General features: G+C 35.3%; 1 protein-coding gene across 6 annotated transcripts in view; it reads left to right on the forward strand.

The window, feature by feature from the left end:
* Nucleotides 1-14,368, forward strand: part of METTL15 (methyltransferase like 15) — a 248,811-nt gene that overhangs the window by 157,411 nt on the left and 77,032 nt on the right. The gene's annotated exons all lie outside the window — the stretch shown is intronic.

The following is a 14,368-nucleotide window of genomic DNA, read 5'->3' on the forward strand; positions in this document are numbered from 1 at the left end:
CCAGGCACTCTGGGAAATATGCCACAGTTCCTGACACATGGTAAAACCCATATATTGATGGAAATATAAATCATTCCCCTTGCTTTCAAAAAGCTAATAATCCATTAGGACAAGGAAGACCACCACACTTATAATCACAATATACTTAGTGGGATTATATAATAATTCAAGTAAGTAAGTTGTAATTTGTAGAACCTAGAGCCTGGTGCATTTCACTAGTACAAATGAGTATAGTCCAGTACTCTTCCATATCCTATCAGCACCAGAAGACAGATTCAAGGCTGCAAATTGAGGCAGGAAACTTATAACTACCATGGATTTCTTTGTAAATTACCAAATTAGTAATTTATAATTCCAAAACGACCTGTGGGACTTCACTATTCATACACACTATTCAGAACTGCTAGGCAGAAATTTCAATATTAATATGTCACACATGTTAGATAGTGTTCCCTCCAAAAATAATTTATAAATAACAAGTCACATTTTGTTAAGCATAGTTTCTATTCTAATGCAGTTATAGCTGAAAAATTGGATTTATGAAATTTAAGACTTGAAAATGGCCTGAGGGACTAATTTAATGTAGAGCCAAATTCTTCATTACCTCTAATAAGTGGTCATCTTGCTTTTTAGCCTTTTCATCTCCATCTATCTTACTCCCCCCTTGTATTTCAGTGAAGAGGAGCACATTTCAGTCTGAAATTGCTAGTTCCATAAATAGAGGCCTTAAGTCTTTAGAAAGGATGAATTCCTTAGAATAAAGTCCAAATTCCTTTACATGGCTTGCAAAGCTTTTCATGGACCGGTTTCTACCTTTTCATTTTCATCTCTGTTGCTTCTCCATAGTAATCTCCGTTCCGGCCATGCTAGAGTCCTGATGGTCGTGTCTTTCCGGCACACCACAGTCCCTCTACTCTTACAGGCCTTGGATATTATTAACATTAACACTAGAGTGCCCAACCCCTATCCTCTCCTGTGGTTAATGCCAGCTCATCCTTGTGAGCTTTAGTTAAAAGTGTCACTTCCTCCAGGAAGGTTTTTCTAGCTCTACACAGATTAGTTAGTTGAGGTGTTCTCCCACATGCTCCCCATAGTGCTTTCCCTGCCGAAGCACTGACACTGTTCTTATTGCTTTCTATTTAACTTCTCCCCTAGACCTATACTATCTAGTACACTTGCCAGTAGCCACATGTGTCTTTGGAATTCTTGAAATGCGGCTGCTCCTAATTGAGAGGTCATATATGTAAAATACACACCTTAGTTTGAAAAAAGAATTTAATGTGTCTCAAAAATTTATATGCTCATTCTATGTTGAAATGGTAACATTTTATAAATTATTGAGTTACATACAGTATTAAAATTAACTTTACCTGTTTCTTTTTACTTTTTTAATGTGGCTGTAGAAATTTTTAAATCACATATGTAGATTGCATTATATTTTTATTGGATGTCGCTGCTCCAGATACTAAGCACTGTGAGGGCACTGCTGTGACTCTTTTACTCATCAGGGTGTCCCCAGCACTTATCATAATTTTGGCCCTTGGAAGACATTTGGTAAATGCTTTTTCAAGGTTAATTTATCAAATAAAGAAAATCACATAGATCCAGGAAGATTCTGCTTTTATACAGTTGGTATTCAGTGAAATAACATCAATGTTAGTAAAAAATTGGTGTTCAGTCTTGTAGACCATAAACTGAATCTCTCCCACACCAATATGCACTAATAACATTAACACTAAAGTACTCAGGTAAATTAGAAAAACACACTGCCTTCCCAGTATTTTAGTTTATTCATCTTTAGACTGAAATGATATTTTTCTTCCCTTATTCTTTAGAGGTGCTGGTAAGAAAAATAACACTAATAAAATATTTTTATTAATTAAGAATCTTTAATAATGGGAAATGATACATATAAAAATCCCTCCAGCTCCCCAGGAAAAAGATTTATGTACTTAATTTTTTAAAAAACATGGCTGTGGTCTAGATTTTGCAGAATTTGTGTATATTTGATTTACAGAGGCTTAAAAAATGGGATTGGTTCTAGACATACCTCTGAATATTGTCTCAAAAGGCTGTCCATATTTTATTCCATATTCCATTGTTCTTTCCATTCTCTAGATACATCAAGGGAAACTTAATTATTAAATTCAGTTTAACAAAGAGAGTTTAGTTCAAGTCCTGGTTCTGCTTGCTTCCTGTGTAGACTCGAACAGTTCTAGGCCTTTTCTTTCTCATCTTGAAATGGAAGTGAATAAAATTGATGATTATGACCATTTGTTATTTTGTTCATAATGTAACTATGTTTTGTAATATTGAAATTCACTCAGTTTCCAAGCACATGCCAAAATCAAAGTATGCTTTTCAGATCATTGGAATTTAGATTCAAATTCACAAAATATATAATCAATGCACTGATAATCAAAAAGTGACAGAAGGCATACAATATCAATTTTTGAAAGGTAAAATGGAGGGGGGTAGGTTTCTTAGATTTGTTTGATTCTTGTTGATTAAATATATAGACTTTATTCCCTGACTGAAACTTCTATGTAACCTTTATTCTGACTCATGAACTGGGTACATGGCCAGATCTTAATGAATGCTTGTTGAACAAATAAATCAATAAAAAGATGTGTACATTCCCAGCCAAGGTAAAATGAAAATTCAGGGAAAAAGTATAAGTTGTTAGGTGTTACTGAGAATCAATTGTACTTTCCCCTTCACACTGAAGAGGGGGGAGACCTAAGCTTCCAAGTACAGTATAAATTAAAACAGCTTGAGGAATAGATGAGACTCCCTAGGACATGGAATCAAAAATTCTCAAGTTCTTTGTCTGATTCTGCTATTTATGCGCTCTGTGAACTTGAGTAAATCACTTCTCTTCTCTGATCCTTATTTCCTCATCTGGAAAAGAAGAATAACTAATTCTTGCTATGACCAATAAATGAGATGGTGGTATGTAAGAAAGTTCTCTGTGAATTGTAAAGTGTATATACAACTATAAGCATTTTCTACTTCTCTCTATCCAGACCTGAGAAGATCCAGGGAACAAACAAGTGCAGTAGTCAGAACTATGACTGTGATCTTATACCAATGAATACCTGTCCACAGCCAAACCGTGTGATTTGTGATAGGCTAATTGCTTCATTCCAAGCTTTTCTTCCCTTAGGGATTATGTGACTTTTAGAAAAAAGAAGAATCTTTTTTTTTTTTTTCTGCACTGGCATATAAGGTATATCTTTCCACAGTAACATTAATAGCTTATGCCTCTGCTTGTATCTGAAATCATTATATTTTTCCAACAAAGCTTTGTTAATCTGGAGAGAAACATCCAAAATACAAAATAAATGAAGTGTAGCATTCGTTAAGAAGTAGTCATTGCCATCAAATTTTAGTGCAACTTTTTCCTGATGAAATTAATTAGACCAGTTTGCCATCTTTTTATTGTTTTAATAACTTACATGTTACTTCCTCCATCTTCCCCCAAAAGCACTCTGTATACTAACATTGCCATGATTATGAAATAAGTGAAGATATCAGAGAGTTCAATTGTCACTCTCTGGTCGATCTGTCACTCTGTAGTATGGTCAAACCTACAGTCAAATTTGGATGGCTTGCCAGTGAGTTACAGTTGTCATTGTCACCACCTATGATAATGCAGTTATTCTGTCATTTAAATCTCTTGAGTTCAATCTGTTATACACTGTGTACATTAGTATGGTAACTTCGTGCCAACTAAATTATCAAATGACATTTCATAAGTAAACTTATTTCTTATTTTAATAAGTAATTTTTCCAAGAGACATTCTGTACAAGAAGCCCAACTCAGAAAAAAATGAAATATGGAAAGAAAGAAAGAAAGAAAGAAAGAAAGAAAGAGAAAAAAAGAAAGAAAGAAAGAAAGAAAGAAAGAAAGAAAGAAAGAAAGAAAGAAAAAGAAAGAAAGAAACCTGAAAAATCTTTTTTCCTTCTAAAAACCTGGCCATTCTCAGTTTGAAGTATCACGTGGGGAGCAGGGATTGCCCTAATCCCAAGTAATGGTGGCCCAAGCCTAATTTGATGATGATGGTGATATGATGATGATGATGATGATTATGATGAATGCTAGCTAACACTTATTGAGCAAATATAAGACACTATCCTAAATTATTTTCATGTATTAAATCAATCCTCAATAACCTACAAGGTGGGTACTGTTTTTATCCCCATTTTATATATGAGTAAACTGAAGCACAGAGTCTAGGTAACTTGTCTCTTGTCACATGGAGCTGGAATTAGAAGTAATCTCACTGTAGATTCTGTGCTCTTATTTAGGACGCTACCCTAGATCCCTTTCTCATAATTAAGGTACAGTGTGAACTGCTGCTGGAGGATGCTGACAGCTCAGTCTTCCAGGATCTCACATCTCTCATATGGGAGAGAGTCATAAAAGCAGCTCACTCTGTCACCCTGTGATAAGTGCTGTATAGAGTAGAGTCATGAATGAAAAGGTATGGGAACCCAGAGAAGGGAGAAGTTGATTTTGATGTAGTGAGAGGGTTTAATTTATTGTGGAGAAGGGTTAAGTAGAAGTTACAGAAAGGAGACCTTTGAGTTGAGTCTTTAGGGGGAGAAGTGATAGCTATCTATAGAAAAGTGCATGGCACACAGTAGATACTCAGTAATCGCAGAAGTAAAAAAGGAATGAACAAATAGCAGGTAGGATTTCAAAGGGCTGAAGGGAGTACAAGATAGGCAATTCAGAGTCCAACCCAAAACCCAGTGGAATTCCAAATCCCTAAAATTCCCCCCATTATCTTGGTATCCACTATCCTAAATGTGACCTTGAGTTGGGTTAGATTTTTAGAACAATAATTCAGCATAATCAAGTCCTCTAAGTCTTAATGATTATGGCCGAATTTCAAACTGCTTTTATGGAACAAGAGAAGAGAAATGCATCCCTTTACTTATTTCTTATCCCATTTCTTATGTTATGTTTTGTGTATTTCTACAGGTGAAAATTAAAGTGATCTGCTGGTATTGTATGTTCTGCATATAGTAGTTTTCACATTGGTATTAATTTTGCAAAGATGTATATAAATAGCCTGGCCATCTTGTCCTTATCTTTATTGATTAGAAAAAAAAAAAAAAAAAGGAGAAGAAGAAGAAAGATTATTTGTTCCTGTAACTAGTTATTCAGAAGTTTTAAGAATTTGGCGCTAGATATTTACAAGAGCTCTTGATTTAAGAATTAAGATAAAGCAGTCTTCTATATTTGTACTACCATCCTGTTTTTGAGATTAACATGATTCAGATCTCATCTACATGGTAGGTACAATTACCTGTCTTTACTTCACCCTAAAAGTACTGAGAGGATCAACAGTGTGCAGCACTTTTCCAAAGAGTAGGTTTCAGACATCAGCAGTTATATGTATACATTGGGAACATATTTTGAAGACAAGCATCTGCTTTCATTTTCAAAGTTTAAATGTTTAAACCACCCCAAAAGACTGTCAGAGAAAGAGAACCCCAGATGTTAATAGGTTGATAAAGATCAAAGGTTAGATTTCTAGGGCTGGGAGGGGGAATAGTGAATGAGAGTAGATTTGATGTCCAAGCTTTAATTATAATGGAAAACTAACACAAAAGCTTTCAAATTATTTTCTGTTATATCTTTTGTTTTGTGAAGTTGAGAAATTATGGAATATCTGGAAAAGATACTCCTCAGAATTTAAAAATAAAAGGAATCCATATTAATTTTTCGTATCTTTTATGTATGTAATTGTTTTGTGTCTTTCCCCATCTTTTTATTTTTGTCAAGAATTAGCAGTTTTGGGAAGCCTGGGTGGCTGCTCAGTTGGTTAAGTGTCTGACTTCAGTTCAGGTCATGATTTTGCAGTTTGTGGGTTTGAGCCCCATGTTGGGCTCTGTACAGGCCTGGAGCCTGCTTCAGATTCTGTGTCTCCCTCTCTCTCTGCCCCTCCCTGCTCAAGCTCTGTCTCTGTCTCTCTTTCTCAAAAATAAATAAACATTAAAAAAAAGTTTTTCTTAAAGAATATAGTAGTTTTGCATTTTAATTTATTTTACCCATTTATTATTTATGTGACTATATACTGCCTCACATATTTTTAATTACTTAGAATCTCATTCCATATGATAAACCAGAGAACGTATATTCTCCCCTTACATTTGCATGTAGTACACAGTAAGCAGTAGGACTTCCTACATTCTCATAATGCATGAGTATTCATTTAATGACTTTCTTATCAGTTGGACTACTAACTCTTGGAGAACAAGGATTAGATATATCTTTTTCATTGTTACATCTTCAACACCTAATATAGTATTTAGCTTATGATAGGTGTTTAATTAATATTTCTTGAATGAATTCATCAGTGTCCATTTCTTTGTAGTTCTTGTGATGTTTAGAACATGGATGAGATAAGAGACAGCTAATAATAAAATTTCCCAACCAACTAGTTTCTTCAGCAATAGGCACTTTCTATTGTTAGTAGACTCAAACCTACAGTAATAAGAGAAACTGTCATAATCTTCTTGGCATTGTAATATCTTTCCTGTTCTCTAAAGGGTGGATCAGGTTCAATATGTCACACAATACTGGGTCAGTCTTCTATATTTTCAGTTTCCTCATTAGCAAAGCAGGGAATTTGACCTAACATTGAGATGAGACACATTTTATTTATACATCACAAATTTATTTAATCAAGTATTTATTGTGACTCCACTTTGTTGTAGGCACTGATGAAATTGCGTAAGTGATAAATACGAAGTTTTCATCTTCTAAGAATTAACAAAAAAGTGATTTTCCCCTATTTAGATAGTAGTCTTCATAGTTAGTGCTTATTTGCATATAGCATCATGTTTACTTTTTTTTCTCCTTAGCATATACTCCCCACTCCTTTCTGGGATCAGTTTTCTTCTTACCCAAGTACATATTCTGATATTTTCACTGAAGATCAGTGAGTGATATATTTTCAAACTTTGTCTAAATATATCTTCATTTTGCCCTCACTTTTGAATGATAATTAGTTGAGTATAAAGTCAACAGTTTTATGAATATTTTCACTCAGTTCTTTGAAGGTAATATTTTATCATCTCTTGACATTTATCATAGTTGATGAAAAGTCTAACTGTCATTATTTTATGGTTGGTCTTTTTCTTTCTCTGGCTACCTTTAAAGATTTTCCTGTCATTGTTGTTTAATTGTGATGTACTTGGTTGTGACTTTGTTTTTATTGATCATTAATGAAACAAAACAAACTTCTTTAATATTTCTATTTCTGGAAATATCAGATATTATTTCTTTCCATATTTGTTTCCTTTACTTTCTTGACTCCTGGGCAGCACTTATTCCTCACCACATCTCTCATATTTCCTGTGTCTTTGTCTCTGTATGTTACAATCTAGGTAAGATCCTTTACTGATTTGCTAAGTCTCTTTTAAAGAGATAGTTAATCTGCTGTTAACCCACTTGTGGAATTTTTAAATTCACTATTCATCCCTGCAAGTTCTATTTTTAAAAAATACTCTTGTTCTTATTCTTTCATCATAGTCTCTATCAATTATTTTAAATCTTAACATTTTAAATAGTAAATATACACAGTTATCTCATATTTTGTGCTGATTTGTTCTGTTATCTCCAGTTCTTCCTATTTATTTCATCCACTGATTTACCACACACACACACACACACACACACACACACACACACACACTTGTATGCATAAATGTATATAGTATGAGCATGTCTTCAGAGGGTTTTACATATAGACACATCCCCTTTAGAAATCCTGTTTTGTCTGTTGTGATTGAATGCTTGCTTCTTCCTTTTTCCCTTCCCCTTTTCCATCTAGGGTTCACCTGATGAGCAAAACGTATGTTTGGCTATTTAGGTTGTGGAAATCAAAGACACATGTAGGCAGACTTAAGTGATAAACGGTTATTATAAGGTATATGTGATAATAAGAAGAAATTATTATAAGGCTATTCATGTTATTAAGAAAGACAGTTATCTGAGCTTCACAGATCTCTGAAAGACTGGAAGACAACTCAAAGGTTGTTCAGGATGCTACACAGTTTTGCAACTCAACGATTGTGTTGCAGCCTCAACAGGAAACTTCTTTTCTCGAGTAAATTATTATTATTTTTGTTTGGCTCTTCTCTACTACTAACTTTTTTCCAGGATTACTAGTTTCTGCTTACTCAGATCTTTCTTGTTTTTACTGTCTCATGGCTCCTACTTAAGTAATCTTTTACTGTGTGTTTTAATTTTTGCTTCTTTTGCCAATTGTTTCTGTCTTTCTCCTTCTTTTCTCATCACCTCATCTTTCTTTTTCTTGGCCTGGTATTCAAGTTTCCCAAACTAAAGGACTTAATTTGGACCATAGTTATCCTTAGCATCTCTTGTTTGGCAGAATTTTACACTAGTTCCATTTAAAATGCCTGCCACTGGAATTACATGGCACTAGCACGGTGACTAAAGCTTAAGGAACTACTTAGGACAGTTCCAGTCAGTCCATAGAGTCCTCCTCAGGATTGCAATTATTCAAATAATGCTTTAAAGAAGGAGTTGTTCTTTAATGAAGGAGGCCATGACTAGTGGTGAGGTTTTTTCCCCTTTAATTCATCTACCTAGGTAAACAAAATGGACCCTGTAATTTGTGTCTTTTTCAGTAGTCTTTTGTTGAAAGAGTTGCTGTGTAACTGCTGTATAACAGTTCTAATATGCTACCAAAGCATGATAAAATTTATAGTCTTCCCAAATCTCCAGTGGCAATCAAACCACTCTACTGTCCAAGACTAATAGCCTTATTTTGAGATCTTCTCTTCCTTCCCCCCCACTCCCACCAAAATAAGGCTACACTGAGACATCTTCTCTTCTCTCTAGAATGTCACTTTTAGCAGGTCATTTGATAGACAGACAGATATGCCTCTGGCTAGGATCACATTTCCGAGGTCCACTCCTATATTTCCAGTGGTCTACAGGGCATCTCCACCTGAATTTCTTGCCAACACCCCCATCTCAAAATGTGTAATGTGGCAAATTCATAATTTTCTACACCAAAACCATCTTCTCTTCCTGGGTTTGTTGTGCATATGTTAATACCTGGATTCCATTCAATTGCTGCCAGTTGGCTGACTGACCATGTCAATCTGGCTTCCGACTCACACTACCACTGGTGACTAGTAAGCCTTCTTTTCAGTGTTCTTGGTTCCCAGCTAACTTGATTTCTTATACATTCTATACCTACCTGACCATGACTAGCCCTAGTCCTGACCAGCTTCCACTTCTCTCTTATTCAGTGCCCAATTCTGTTACTCTTATATCTTCACTTTACTAACACAGGTATCTTTCCTTTTGTATCTCTAACACTTCCCATGGAATAGTGTTCTTACCTATTTTCTTGGAAATCTTGCAGCACCATTTCTTCTACCCCACCCAAGGTCCAAATTTTTATCACCCCTTCCTGGCCAAGTCCAATCTCCACAAGTCTTAATTCCTACTCTACTACTAATTGTCTGTTACTTAAGTCACTTTGTCTCTCTGGTCCCAATTTTATTTTCTCATAAAGGGAAGGTATATTAAACCCCCCAGAGTCTAATGTCTTATGAAACTACATCAGGCATTTTCCTAGTCTCTGGTATGGAAACTTCAAAGATAGTTTTGCATCATTTTCTGCCACACACACACCCACACACATTTTTCCATTGATCATTTATTAAATTCTGCTCTGATTGTGGCTTTTGGTTAAGTTCTCTTTTCCATATCTACCACCACTACTGTTATTTCTTGTGTAGACTATTACAAGAGCCTCCTTAGAGGTTTACCTGCTTTCACTCTCTCCCCTTAAATCCATTTGTTACTCATATTTACAAGTGTCTGCCCAGCCCACACTCTCTTCCTTTAGAATTGCCCAGACTCCTACCAGTTCCTGATACCTGATTAAGAAACAGTGCACCTAGGCAGCCATGTTGATACCAGGTCACCCAAGAAGCAACTGATTAGGTCATATAAATTAGATACTTTTCTCAAAATGTGAGCCACCAAACCCAGAAACTATAATTATATGGTACTGGGAGTGTAGAATTGAGACTAGATTTGACTCTCTGTCAGTCCAGAGCAAGGTGAAAATCACAGTTAAGAGAACTGGGAACCATGAGCAGAGTGAAGGAAATAAGTTTGAAGAAAGAACAGACATCCAGTAAACGGAAGAGATGTTCACACACGCACACACACACAAATGCACACACAAACACAAGTGTGGAAAGAATGCTTGTTGGATAGGTTTCCAATTCCCATAAAGTCTAATGGTATTTCCTATAGTTGGCTTTTTGTGATCCCTACATATCCTTTATTATTTTGTTATCTTAATTTGAGTGGGTTTTGCTCTATTCATTAACATCCAACCAATCCCCTAAGGCATTACAGTTTTACTAATCATTGAATTTACTTGTTCAAAAACTTTCATTAGCTCTTCATTGCTGCTGCATTTTATCCCGTAAGTTTGCCATATTTGGGTCCATTCTCTGGCCTGAGCCATAGTTTTCATGCTTCTCTCTCATCATCCTCCTATATTCTTACCTAATTGTTCGTCCTTTTTCCCCAAACATGACTTGTACTTTCCTTGGTTATATCTTTGATCATGCTATATCCTCTACCTGGAAAAACAACAACAAATAAACAAAACAACAAAATTCTCCTTCTATCTCTACTGGTTGAAAACATTTCCAGTGGTTGAAAACATCTATACTCTTAAGACCCAGCATAAATGCCATTTTTTCATGATTGCATCTCTGATCTCCTGAGTTGGATAGAGTCTTTGATTTAAACTATCATAGCATTTTGTCCATCTTTTATTTTCCTTGTGGCAGTGTGGTATAGCAGGAAGAATATAGGCTTTCAAGTAAGACAGAACTGCATTCATATCCTGGTTTTGCTACTTAAGGGATGTGTGATTTTTGACAAGTTATTTAATCTTTTTGTGCCTCAGTGTGGGGGGGGGGGCAGGCAATAAGCAAATAATCCCTCAAAGAGAGAATTATAAATTGTATAAATGTTAAGAAAAAAAAAGTCATGAGAAAGTATAGTAGGGAGACATAGCAGGTTAGGGGTTTTATGGAGGCCTTTAAGCAAAGACTTAAAGAATAAGTAGCCAAGGGACAAGTCTGGGAGTAGAGTTTTCAATACAAAGAAACTAAACATAAATCAAAGTACTGGGGCCCTTCTGTATCCTATTTCATCACTAATATTTTCTCTTCTCTTAAATGTTACTTCACTCTCAATTTTTTATTATTTCATGTTTATTTTTTATTATTTCAACCAATCCCCTAAGACATTACAGTTTACTAATCATTTAATTTACTTGTTCAAAAACTTCCATTGGCTCTTCATTCCTGATGTATTTGATCTCAAGCTTAATTCTCATTCCTCTATTTCTGTTATGTGACATTTTGTAGCATAATCTTGATAATTGTTAGCATCAATTTTGTGTATCTGTTAAGCTGTGTCACTCTGGTACTTGACCAACCTTTTCTTCTAAAACATTGAAATATGAATAAACCAGGACAAGCACTGCTGTTTTAATTCTAACATCTCTTGATTATTTCCTTTTGACGACTTCCCTTTTTCTACTTTCTTTGTTTTTCAGTAATATATATATATATATATATACACACACATACATATATATGTGTATATATATATATGTATATATATATATACACACATACATATATATGTGTGTGTATATATATATATATATATATATATATATATATCCATCCATCCATATCTATCTACATCTCTCTCTCTCTCTCTCTCTCTCTCTCTCTCTCTCTATATATATATATATATATATATATATATATATATGCCCATCCTTGTTATATGTTCATAAGAAGAAGTTTAAACTCTAATGGAGTATTAGACATCTAAACAAATAATTCTAAAATGAAGCAGAATATTTTGCCACTCTCTGTCTTTTAACTACCTTCCCCTTCTCCACTGATGTTTATGATGACATAATCTCCCTTTTATCTCCCTCCTACCTCTCTGATTGTATTTTTCAGTACTAATTTCTCTTCCTCTGCTTGTGCCTTTAATGTTGATATTTACTGGGGTTTCAGTCCTTGGGTCTTTTCTCACAATACATATGATGCTGGACATCTACATCCATTTCCACAGATCTGACATCATCTGTATTCCCATCTGCAGCTGAAATCTTTCTTCTGAATTTTAGACCAATATTTGCCCAACTTTCTGAACATATCAGTCAATGTGTCCTACAAGCATATAAAGTTCAGTGTTCCAAATCTTACCTTGCTGAGTGCCACTGACCCTTCCTTTTTGTCTATTTCCAATGCACCTAACTACATTTACCCAGTTTCCAATGCACCTAACTACATTTACCCAAAAGCCCAAATCAAAACCTGAAAATCAACCTTGAGTTGAAGTGTAAAGGTTTATCACTAGAACTTTTCAGTTCTGCCTTCTAAATGTCTCTTAAATCCTTCTATTTTCCCCAACCCCAGGTTTCCACTGTCATTGTTTTATTGTAAATGTTTATCATCTTTGCCAAAATTACTACCTTAATCTTTTAACTGGACTCTATCTTCTGTCTCTCCCAACCTCCTCAAACTCTGCCAGAGTCATATTTATAAAATATACTTACAGAGTTATGTTTATAAATAGAAGCCTCATAACATCACACCTCTCCATAAAATTCTTAATAGGTTCCTATCATCTGTAAGACAAAATTTAAACACCTTCACATGAAAAACAAGGTCCTTCATGATCTGGCTTCTGCCTGTCTTTTTAACCTAATTTCTTCACTGCCACTCCCCACCACAGCCCTCCATATCTACACCAAACTGCTCACCATTTAGGTTCCCAGAACTCACTTTCTGTTTTCTCACTTCCATCCTTTTGTGTATGATCTTCCTCTGCAGGATATGTCCTTCTTCATGTTTTCTCTTGCCCCTACCTACTCTACAAAATCTCTACTTCTTTTAAGACTAGGCTTATGTATCATTACTTTGGATCCTTCCTGCACTTTCCTTTTTACCCTCCTCCTGAAGTTGCTTACTTTTTCAATATATTTATATATCTCCTGTTTATCTGCTGTTTATATATCTGATGAACATTTGCTCCATTATACTTTGTCTCCCTTATATACTTTGTGAGCTCAAAGATAGAGTGACTACATCTCATTTTCCTGAATAGCCTCAGCACCCATCTGTTAGAGGATATGTTGAAGAAGTCAACAAACTGGATTAACGAAAGCAAGAACTATTGAGTCAGGTAGATTTGAGCCAGCTGTGTCATTTCCTATCTTTGTAAATTTGGGCATTTATTACCTTCTCTGATTCTGTTGTTTCATCTGCAAAATATGGGTTATGATAACTACCTTACAAGATTCTTGGATTACTAAATCAGACAATGTATTTAAAAAAATGTTTTTACGTTTATTTATTTTTGACAAGCAGAGTGAGACAAAGAGTGAGTGGGGGAGGGGCAGAGAGAGAAGGAGACACAGAATCTGAAGCAGCCTCCAGGCTCTGAGCAAGCGGTCAGCATAGAGCCTGATGTGGGGCTCGAACCCACAAACTGTGAGATCATGACCTGAGCCGAAGTCGGACGCTCAACGGACTGAGCCACCCAAGTGCCCCAACGATGTATTTTAAATGCCCAAAAGAGATCCACCTCTAGTAGATAATCTATTTATTTTTCAACTTTTGTTGCATGGGCACATAAAAAATGAATGAGTGAGTGAGTGGATAATTGAATGAGCGAATGCACTTGAGTGAATAGAGCAAATACTATAAAAATTTTTTTATAACGAATTCACCAGAAAAGGAAAGACTTTCTATACAAGCAACAACTGTCTTACTCTTTAAAGGAATGGTTAAGATGTCAGCATGCAGCAGTGTTGCAGTCAAGGCACTGGGAACCTGAACCTTGAGAAGCAGCGTGCAAAAAGCCTAAGACTGGGGAAAGCACCCCTTTTTTGTTGAAAACATTATTCTCTGCTGTCACTTTACCCTTCTACCTAGTTTTTCTTCCTCACGTTAAAGAACTCTAAGGATGGGCTGGCTGCCAATTCATTCAAGATTCATCAGCATCTCATTAGCCAGGTGACAAGTTAGACCTCACACAAAAAGGTCTATGGATTTTGAAAAGGGAAAGTGGATTGTTATTAATAGTAACATAAATTATTGTTGAATGGAGATTTCTGTTGCCTAATTATTATTATTCAATGAGCTGTTTCAGACACAGCATACACTGCAACCATGTTGAAAGCACTACATTTCCTTCCTTAAAAAAAACAAACAAAAAATATTAACATTTATGCAAAATCTACTAGAAGGCCTT

This window comes from Panthera leo, chromosome D1 (assembly GCF_018350215.1).
Source record: "Panthera leo isolate Ple1 chromosome D1, P.leo_Ple1_pat1.1, whole genome shotgun sequence".
NCBI classification, from domain to species: domain Eukaryota; kingdom Metazoa; phylum Chordata; class Mammalia; order Carnivora; family Felidae; genus Panthera; species Panthera leo.